Genomic DNA, 11005 nt, shown 5'->3' with positions numbered 1-11005 from the left:
TGATATCCGATGGTATCCACTCGTTTCATTTGATTTATTAATATTCTCGTCAATTAGTCCGAACAATCGTAATCGTAATCGTTTGAGAATTTGTACGAGAAAGTGAACACGCATCCCCACGAGCTCGAATCTCAACCAAACCTACTTAAGCATCCTAATGACTGCTTGAGCGCGAAGGTGTGAAACTGAAAAAGGGAACGAGAAAGTAAACGCGCATCGGTGATGTTCTATTCCATCATTACATTGATAATCTGTTAGATATACGAATTGAGGAACTTTTATGTGGACTATCGAAGAAATTACAACAGTTTGAATATCTATAGCCTCTATAACCCAGACCCAAGGCAACAATTATTATGTGGCATTTGAAGTCAAAACATTTTTCAAAAAGTTTATTGAATTTGGGACCCAATACTGATTGTATTGTAATAGGCAGGGGTGTTGAAAGTTAATTGTTAACTGTTCTAGAATCTTGTCAGAGTTTTCAAAATTTTTTTTTATAAATTTTTGGAAAAAGTTTACAAATTTTTAGGTAGTGAAATCAGATGTTTGTGCTGGCATATTAGCTAAAAATAGTACGTAAGATAAATAACATGAAATTCAAACCAGCCGAAAGCACCAGCAGCTATGGCTGATACTTCTCCTGTAGCCTAGTCTTATACTTAAGCTTATAGTGTACAAATAAATAATAATAATATGACCTTGTTCTTTAACACAATCGACAAGATGAAGCATATTGTGAACATTATAAGTCAGAGCTTCTTTGGGGTATATAGTAATAAATATTTTTACAAAATGATCTAGCAATTCACAAGCATCTTTTAAATTTATAACATATTTTTCAGCTACTAACATTCTGTAAGCGCAAGTAAGTAACAAAAAATGATCATAACAACTATCAGAAACCTTATTTCTTAAACATGTAAGTTAAGGCCTGTCATGGCCGGGGGGGTGCGAAGCTCCCCTATATTACCTTATGGTGGTGTTCATCAGCAGCATCTTGCTCACTTGTGTTTGTAGTTCTCAAAAAAGGCAACAACTTTATCTTCGGATTACGTTATAATTTTATTGTGATAGTCTAATATTAGGTCCACACTGTACTGTGGTGGTTGCAGAAGTGAGCTCTTAAATACTAGTGGGTTGGCCTCTTAACCAACTCCGGTCCTCCGGCGTCAGCATGCCGTTGGCAGACGCGGAAGTACCGCAGCCGACGGCAGCGGTTTTGGTTGGTCCGGATGTGAGCGCTGCATTTTATCTAGCGCAGTGGTAGGGGCGGCGGCTGTTGAGCTGAGGCAGCTAGCGGGCGGTCAACAGTCTTTCGCTTGCTTGTTGCTGCCGTTGCTCTTCTGCCGCTGACGTTCTGGCGCTGCCGCTGTCGTTCTCGCGCTGCCGCTGTCGTTCTGTCTCCATCGTCGCGTCGCTGCAGCTGCATCGCTGCTGTTGCATCTCTGCCGCTGTTTAGCTGCTGCTGCCGCCGTCGCTATTGCTGGTGCTGCTGCTGTCGCTATTGCTGGTGCTGCCGCTGTAGCTCTTGTGGCCCAGCGGCCGGGTCATTGCAGCCACTTGAGTTGGTGTCGTCTTCATGTGACCACTTGAGCGTAATGTTGTCGCTGTGTGGCCACTCGACTTGAATGTGTACGATGTGGGTGGCCGAGGGGTTGAATGAGAAGGGTCGTCGTCGGGTATCGTGGATGTCGAGAGGGGGTGAAGGGAAGGGGGCGCTAGCCGGTGTTAACTCCTCCCCACCACAAGATCTGTGTCCCACAGATCCTTAAGCCTTTGTCGGTTCGAGGTTCGCAGGTGGGGTCTCGCAGCCTTGGGATCCCTTTGGTTGATGTTATCTTCCTCCAAACAAGGTAGATTGCTATTATGATGGATACTGTTATAATTATTTCTGCGGAGAAGGATATTAAAATTTTATTAGACATAGTTGATAATTTTTTCAGGTTCTCCATGCTGAAGTCATGCACGTATTTCAGTGATAGTTCGTAACCCGTTGTCGTTATATTGAGTCAAGACCGCTGGCATTGCCATCAAGTGCGTTGACGAATAACTGCTGAAATTCCGGTCACCGATTGTGACCGTTTCGTTGTCAAATTGTACGACGTAAGAGCCTTCCAGGTGGTGTTCTTTTGTTGGAGTGGATATTGTGCCATTGAAGTTCGTCAGGAAGATTGTGCCGTCATCGATGAGTTCCACCGTTTGTTGGTTTGTCCTAAGATAGTCGCATGCAGCTTGACCTCCTTTAAGAAGTCTTGGAATACAGCTATCCTCCTCCAGTTTGTATAGGTCCTTTTCTCGGCAGACAGTTGTATTGCCGATGGATACGCAATTCCCAAGAAGGGCGTATGTTTCCACCTTATTCATGGCCAGTTTGTTGTACTTCAGCACAACCTGTTTGCCGTCGGATACCGTTGGGTAAATTAGCATCAGTCGGTATTTTTGGTCCATCACCTTGGGCATTGTCAAGATATACAGTAATGTAGTTCCATTCGTGAGGATTGTTGGTCGGGAGAATTCAACGGCTTCGACCACGTTCTGATAAGGAAGGCTTTCTACCTCTGTCAAAATTTCGTCTATTTCCTCGTGGTCCAATAGATTCGTGTTGACCACGTCAGTCTTTGCCAGTTGGCAGGCTCTTAGTATTTCACTGACTTGGTCCGCTATTATTATTGCCTTGTGGAGTACGGCGGTTGTGACATGGAAATCGCCGTCTATTGCGTTGACTCTTCCGATGACGTCGTTTAATCTCTGGAGTGATTCGTGTGTTGAGTCAAAGAGTTTGGTATTTATCCGGATCTGCTGGTTATTGTTCCTGGTTATGTCGTCTTCTGTTTTTAAGATCGCGTTCCAGTCAGACCTATCAGGTGACCCTGCTACCCATTTCCAGGCTGATCCTAGCCAGTCGATTGATCGTGGCCTCCGTGCTGGTGTGCCATCCATGCGTGAGATGCCCTCTGATGCGTGTTGCAGGTAGTGGAAGACCAAAGCATTGATCCGTTGGTCGGTGATTATCGTAGCTTCGTTGGTTGTTTGGTCGATGACTTGTTTAATGCGGCCTAGATCGATAATATGGGCCAGCTTAAAAACACCGTTGGTTCGCCAGACGGTACCCTGTTGTAAGGGGACAACTGGTGCGTCATATTTGAAAATATGAAGTGCGGTCGCTACGTAGAGCGTGGACACGCTTGTAGTGCCGAAAAAAAAGGGTAATAAATTCTTATAGTTAGGTGATTAATAGTTCTTAGTCTAGATATTTCGTGTAGTTGTTGTTTGTATTGTTTCTTAATTTTTGGTCTTAATTTTTTGGTATTAAGCTAAGTTTATATTATTTTGAAAGTTTTATATTCGAAATTGTTTAATTTCATTACTTTAATTTAGGTTCTCTTATTTGTTTTTTTAATTTAGTTTATTTTAGTTTATATGCTCAGTATTGATATTGTTTTAGTTCAGTGTGTTTCTCTGTTAGGTTTTTTTGTGTTTTTTTGTTTTTAGGTTTGTTAATTTTTTTGTGTTTAATTTTTTTGTTGTGAATTTTGTGTTAAGTCTGTTAGTGTTGTAAAAAAATTTTCCTGTGTTTTTCTTATGGGTCTAGATTGGTTTTGTGTTTTTATTGTGTTTCTCTTATTTTTATATGTCTTAATTTTTTTGTGTTCTAGTTTGGTTTCCTTTATTTTATATGTTTAGATTAATTTTGTTTTTTTTTTGTTTTTTTATGTTAGCATTTGATGGTATTTTGGTGTGGTTATTTTGTAATTATTTTTGAGCTTGTGAAACGTTAAATACACTTTTCCCTTTTATTATTGAAGTGACATTTAAAAGTTGTAAAATTTCAGGGATATCCTGTTACCAGCCTACTGCTAACGGCGGGGGTGCTATTTGTGAGCGTGAAAAATGATTGTATTTATTGCCCATAAATTAACTTCTCAAGTGAGACTTATGGAAAATTTTTCCCGACCTTGTCTTAACAGTCACCCTTCTATCGTCTTGAACCTCTTCTGCCTTGAACCGCTTTTTTTCCTTAGTTTTTATTTGTTTATTGGCGACATATACTGTGTCGCCCTCTTCGTAGGAAACCGGGTCGGTCCTTTTTTTATTACGAGCGTTGTTGGTTAAATTTTGTTTATGTTCTATGAGGCCTCGAATATCCTCAAGGGTTTGTTGTTTGAAGTCGGATAATCCCTGGTAATTTATCCTGGAAGTGCGGTTGAAAAAAATGTCTACGGGTTTTTTATTTGTTACCGAGTGGACAGAGTTGTTGTACCTGTCCACCACGATCGGAATAAGTTCCGTATTTTTAAAATTGGGATGATCGTCCTTCAAGCAACGATAAATTTCCATAAAAGTGGAGTGAAATCTCTCTACCTGACCGTTTACTTCACTTTTTTGAGTTGGGGTGTGATAAAGTTCTATTCCTAGCGTTCGCAGGTAATTCAGAACAGTTGGGCATAAAAGGCCTCTTTCATTATCGGATACTATCATTCTAGGTGCCGTGAAATAGTGTAGTGCATCCAGAAGGGTTTCGCGAAGATGGATTGCGGATTTTGATTGCAGTGGAAAAAGTTTGGCGAATTTGGAAAATTTATCAATGCAGCTTAAAAAAATTTTTTTCTCTAGTGTAAAAACGTCTATGTGAAGAATTTCGCAAGGGTAATTGGGGATAGGCGTAGGTTGGAGTGTTGGTTTATTTGGGTGTCTATCATACTTGTGTAATTTACAAGTAGTGCAAGTAGAAATTTGTGTTCTAATGATACTAGACATCTTAGGAAAATAATATTTCTCCAGGATTTGAATACGGACTTCCCTCGAACTTCTATGGGCTCTATGGTGTTCTTTTTCTATGATCTCACAAATTTCTTCTTCCTCTGTCACATCTTTTACTAAGCGTTGCGTTATACGAATCTTGTATAGCTTGAAATTTTGGTGACAGCAAGTTTGAAGAAGCTGCAGGTAAGTATCCGAAATTTTAATTCCATTGATTATTGAGGGCTTTAAATATTTATTAAGAGAATCTATCAAGTCTGATGGGTTGTGGTCTTTAATAGGGATTATGTGGCGCTCATAACTGGGGTACGGGTACTCGCATGAGTAATCGGACACATCTGAATAAAAAATTAATTGGTTTCGATAAGCATTAATCGGGGTTTCAACATGAGGAATTAGACGGGAAGCGTCTTCTAGAGCGCTATGAATTGTTGCGATTGAATCTGTCTCGGAGGCGGTGTCATTACCCAAGTGATTTACGTACGTCGTGACGCGTGAAAGAGCATCGGCTACTTTATTGGATTTCCCTGGTTTGTAAATTAGTTCGCAATTGTATTCTTCAATGCGGGACTTCCAACGTTTTAATTTGGCGTTAAAATTCCTATTGCCCAGAGCAAATGTTAATGGTTGGTGATCGGTGTAAATCTTAATAGACCCTGCACCATACAAATATGATCGAAGGTTGTCTAAGGCCCATACTATCGCCAACATTTCTTTTTCGTTTGTGGCGTAATTCTCTTCTGATTTACTTAATGATCGGGAGATATAAGCAATTGGCCGATCTTTGTTAGAGTCTACCTGGGAAAGGACTGCACCAATGGCATAGTTTGATGCGTCTGTGGTTAGGTGAAAAGGTTTCGAGAAGTTGGGGAACGCTAGAACTTCTGAGGACGCTAGAATGGTTTTTAAATCGTTAAAGGATTTTAAGGCCTGCTCATCTAGTTCAATGGGAACTTTTTTTGACTGAGATGATTTAACCCTCGCAAACTCCCCTCGAGTTAGATTGGTAAGTGGTTTTGCTACTTTCGCGTAATCTTTAATGAATTTCCTATAATATGATGTCATACCCAGGAAGCTTTTCAATTCTTTTACATTGGTGGGTGGTTTCATTTTTGTGACCCCCTCTACCTTTTTCTCGTCCGCTCTGATGCCATCTGCGGTCACTACATACCCCAGAAATTCAACGTGTGTCGAGAGAAAATTAGTTTTTTCCAAGTTGACCTGGAGTCTAGCCTTCTTCAGATTGTCGAAGACAGCTCGAAGGTTTTTCCAGTGGCTATCATAGTCTTCACTGAAGACTATTATGTCATCGATATACACGTAGCATATCTTGCCAATGTGCTCCCTTAGTACGTCGTCGATCATCCTCTGAAATACCGCGGGGGCGTTTTTTAGTCCAAAAGGAAGACGAAGAAACTCGTACTTGCCGTTTAAAGTTGAAAATGCAGTTTTCGGGGTATCAGATTCCAGCATGTGGATTTGGTGGAATCCCGATGTCAAGTCGAGGGTGGTAAAATATTTTGCTTTACCCAGGCTTGCTAATATGGAATTAATATCTGGTATTGGATAAGAATCTGCAATTGTGATGGCATTCAAGCGCTTGAAGTCGATGACCATGCGGTATTGTTTTTCTCCGTTCGGCTTAGGTTTTTTCGGTACTACCCAAACCGGGGAGTTATATGGGCTCTTTGATGGTTTAATGATCCCATCCCGCAAGAGTTCTTCAATTTGTCTATCCACTTCCCCTCTCATGTTTGTAGGGTAGGGATAGCTTTTGTGTATATAGGGTCTGAGGTGCTAGTGCGAATCTCAGCCCTGATGCTCGTGTCCACGGCCTCTCCGGGCGAGAGTGGCTCGAATATCCTAGAATATTCGCGAATGAGAGCATTTAACGCCTCCCTAGCAAGCTCAGGGTGCGTTGCGTCTAATAAAGGGTGTAAATTTTTTGAATTTTTTGCCAGGAGGGGTATCTTAATATTGGGTGTTATTGTCAACAGGTCATTTTTCCTGTCGATCAGGGCTTTTAGGGCTTTCAATGTGTCGTCCCCTATAATGCCGTCGAAAGATTTCAGACCCGGGAGTACAAAAAAGGTGAGAACAGTGTTGTTCCCCATTGGCTTAAAAAATTGTCCTGTGATACAGTGTGTGATTTTTATGTTATATCCCCCAGCGGATTGTACAGAAAAAGGCGTTAAAAGTGTTTTTGAACCGGCGGAGTTTTTGGGGCTAATAAAATTATTGTTAGCGCCGGTGTCTATCAGGAATTGCAATTTCGCCCCATCCCTGGTCTCGTATTCTATGTATGGTACGCTTGAGAGGCATCGGTCATAAAATTTTGACCCTCTTTGTTGATGGGTCCTAATTCTTCCATATGAGAATCTACTTCTATTCCCTGAGATGAGTCCTCAAATTTGCCTGTGTTATCTTGGTTGTCATTACGATTGTAATAGGGGTCATCTTGTGATTCCTGATGATATTCGGTCGGGGCGAGGTACGTTGGTGGTGCAGACGTAATGTGGTAAAGCTTTTGGGCCTTACGGAATGGGTTTAAATTGGAGTTGGCACTTGGGCTTCGTTTGATGTCACCTGCCTCTCCCTGGCGCGAGTTGAAGCTGCCCCTATAGGTTTGGCCTGATTGGTTAGGCTCGTGCTTAATTGCCGATCTGGCCCCCTGAAACCTGGGTGATCCGCGGCTGTTTCCACTTTGGGCGTAATTGTACGCGGAGCCAGTTTGCACCCTATGGCTGAATTGATGGGTTGGGGGAACTCTTTGTGAATTTGGTGGTCGGTAATTCTGATAACTTTGGTAATTAGTGTTGGGAAGTTTGCCTGAATGTTGGGACGCTTGCTGGGAGGTTCCTTGATTGCATTTTTTCCAGCTCTAAGCTAATGGAGTATGCTTCATGAACGTCCCCGGGTTTGCGTACAACTAGCAACCTAGAAGCGTCGCCTCTCAACCCTCTTATAAATGCGTTCAATGCCTTGTCTCTCTGACCCGCAAGGAGGGCATTCGTGGTTTCTACGGAATAATTCATACCCTTTATGCGATTCATAATGAGCGAAACGTGATTGTTTACTCGTAAGTAAAAATCCTCTAACTTTTGGTTGCCCTGGGTCATTTGCGTTAATTCGTACTCTAACGTACCGAAATCTCGTTTATCCGCGTACCGTAGAGCTAAAATGCGTTTGATTTCCGGCCAGTCGTCATCTCGTACGCTGTACGCGTTGAGCGCTGAGTCGGCGTTACCCCTGATTTTTTGCCTGATCTGAATGAGAACAGACCTATACAAAGGCCTTTCCCTAATGATTTCGTAGTCATCCACAATAGACTGGGCCCTATTCAGCCAAGAGACGTATTTTTCGGGGTCTCCCTCAAATGTTACTAATTCTTTTACACAATCTGGTATGACTGATGATTCCTTAAGCTCGTATTCAGTGCGTGGGTGTGTTAGTGGTAGCGGTATTTCCGCCACCGGGTTACGTTTCCCGAAATCGGACTCGAGAGTACCTATTCTATTCCCTACTTTCTTAGCCTCGTCCTTCATCTCTGCCATTTGGGCAGTCAAGATTGTCATGGAGGCATCAAGGCGTTTTAATACTTCCTTCATTTCCTCCATTTTTTATTTCCTGATTTTTTGCTAAGTATTTAGAAAAGAATTTCCTTTTGGTCAGGCCGTGTATTTTATTTATTTTTTTTTATTTTAAAAAAAGATTAGAGTGAAAAATGCAGATGGGCCTAACGGGTAACAGTTTGTCTCCTTACTATTTTTTTATGTTTTTTTATTTATTCAGGGGAAATTTATTTAAACGTTTCACTCACCCGTTGGTTTCTTTCTTGCTTCGCAAAGATTCTGTGGTTTTTTCCCAACTTGTGTGTGTTTTTTTTGCCGTTTTCTTGTAGTCTTGTGGTGTTCTTACAGAGTTCTGAAATTAAATTTTTTATTAGTATTTTGTTTTTTGAAAAATTCGTATGGTTTTGTAAGATTTTTCTTCTTGGGGCGTTGTGCGTTAATACTTTGTGTGAGTTTTTTCTTAGTGCGGTTATTGGGTACTGGGCGCGATGGTCCGTATTTGTCCGTTCTGGCGTTTTGCCTACTAAGGTACGGTTGCCACACAATCCACTGGGCAGCCCTTTTTGAATGCATTCCGCATTCGTGAGCCTTTCCAGCAGATTGCCACACACCACTTTTTGTTTTATTATTATTTTAATTTTATTATCACATTCGGCTTTTTTCCTAGTTTGAAACCCGAACAACACTAAAAAAGAATTGGAAAAAAAAGTATTCCCAATTATTTTCCAGTGCTATCTCCTTTCTCAAACTAAAATAATTATTTTTTGTTGCCAAAGTCTTTTTCTCTCTCTTTTTATAGTGCAATTTTTGCGCTCGCGATTAAGCTACCCACTTAAGTGGACTTAACGCCGCAGCGGGTTATTGTTTCTTTTATTTTATACAGAATTTTTTGTGCCCGCGAATACGCCACACTGAGAGGTGCGTGGACATATCGCCGCGGCAGGTTCACTGTTTTATTATTTTATTACAACTTTTTTTGCGCCCGTGGGGAATGCCAGCTGCGAAAGGCAGCATCCTCACCGCGGCGGGTAGTTGTATTACACACATTTTTGCGCACTTTCACACACACAACGCCGTGTTAAATACTTTGTACCCTTTTTTGGGTTTTTCGTTTCATTTTAATTTTTTCCCATTTTTGGGTTTTTCATTTCATTTTAATTTTTTCCCATTTTTGGGTTTTTTTTTTTTTTATTTTTTATATTTAATAATTATTCACAGGGTACCCGTAGCTTTTTAATTTTTTATGTTTTCTTGCTGGGGGGTACCCTTCTTCTCTTTTCCTTTTTTTCTTAACACATTTTTATTCTCTTTGTTTTTTGTCGGGGGGTACCCGCAAAAATTTGGGTCCCACTTTCGCGAGAAAGTGGAATCTGCTCGGGCGCCAGTTAAGGCCTGTCATGGCCGGGGGGGTGCGAAGCTCCCCTATATTACCTTATGGTGGTGTTCATCAGCAGCATCTTGCTCACTTGTGTTTGTAGTTCTCAAAAAAGGCAACAACTTTATCTTCGGATTACGTTATAATTTTATTGTGATAGTCTAATATTAGGTCCACACTGTACTGCGGTGGTTACAGAAGTGAGCTCTTAAATACTAGTGGGTTGGCCTCTTAACCAACTCCGGTCCTCCGGCGTCAGCATGCCGTTGGCAGACGCGGAAGTACCGTAGCCGACGGCAGCGGTTTTGGTTGGTCCGGATGTGAGCGCTGCATTTTATCTAGCGCAGTGGTAGGGGCGGCGGCTGTTGAGCTGAGGCAGCTAGCGGGCGGTCAACAGTCTTTCGCTTGCTTGTTGCTGCCGTTGCTCTTCTGCCGCTGACGTTCTGGCGCTGCCGCTGTCGTTCTCGCGCTGCCGCTGTCGTTCTGTCTCCATCGTCGCGTCGCTGCAGCTGCATCGCTGCTGTTGCATCTCTGCCGCTGTTTAGCTGCTGCTGCCGCCGTCGCTATTGCTGGTGCTGCTGCTGTCGCTATTGCTGGTGCTGCCGCTGTAGCTCTTGTGGCCCAGCGGCCGGGTCATTGCAGCCACTTGAGTTGGTGTCGTCTTCATGTGACCACTTGAGCGTAATGTTGTCGCTGTGTGGCCACTCGACTTGAATGTGTACGATGTGGGTGGCCGAGGGGTTGAATGAGAAGGGTCGTCGTCGGGTATCGTGGATGTCGAGAGGGGGTGAAGGGAAGGGGGCGCTAGCCGGTGTTAACTTGTATTTTAAACAAATTGTCCAAATCGATTGTTTTCCATCTCGAAAACTTGTCAAGGAACCTTTCATCCAAATTCAACGGGCACAACATTTTTAGTTAGTTTAAGTTTTCGTAACCTTTTTGGGAATCTAATTGAACGTTAGTTAAATTAATATCCCATGTATTTTTCTAAACCATGAGTTAAAATATTTTCTTGCAAACTATAACCTCTAACAAATGCCTTAGATCAAGAGGGAATCTTTTTATTAAGTAAAAGCTCAGGTCAAGTGAATTTTGATTGAAAAAACAGTATTTTTAAAATCAGTGCCTGATATAAATTTATTAATTTATTAATTTTTGGCCAAACTTGTGTGAAAAGCATTTGTCCCTAGCATCCACACATAAGTGCTTGTGCTGGACCATCGCAAATAAATGCGTTAAGTTTTATTTTGAATTCCTTCTTTCCTATGCTGAAAGTGTTTTGAGCTTTATCCAA

General features: G+C 41.8%; 1 long non-coding RNA gene across 1 annotated transcript; it reads right to left on the bottom strand.

Annotated features, from left to right (window-relative positions):
* Positions 1-937: 937 nt before the first annotated feature.
* Positions 938-10539, bottom strand: LOC128266009 (uncharacterized). Its single transcript, XR_008269000.1, has 3 exons — positions 9768-10539; positions 8585-8688; positions 938-1894 (listed from the first exon to the last, which is right to left on the bottom strand). It is a non-coding gene; the product is annotated as an uncharacterized LOC128266009 (long non-coding RNA).
* Positions 10540-11005: the final 466 nt, after the last annotated feature.

Source organism: Drosophila gunungcola, unplaced genomic scaffold (genome assembly GCF_025200985.1).
Source record: "Drosophila gunungcola strain Sukarami unplaced genomic scaffold, Dgunungcola_SK_2 000221F, whole genome shotgun sequence".
In the NCBI taxonomy this organism is placed as follows: Eukaryota; Metazoa; Arthropoda; class Insecta; order Diptera; family Drosophilidae; genus Drosophila; species Drosophila gunungcola.
This window is presented reverse-complemented; position numbering and strand designations above follow the sequence as displayed.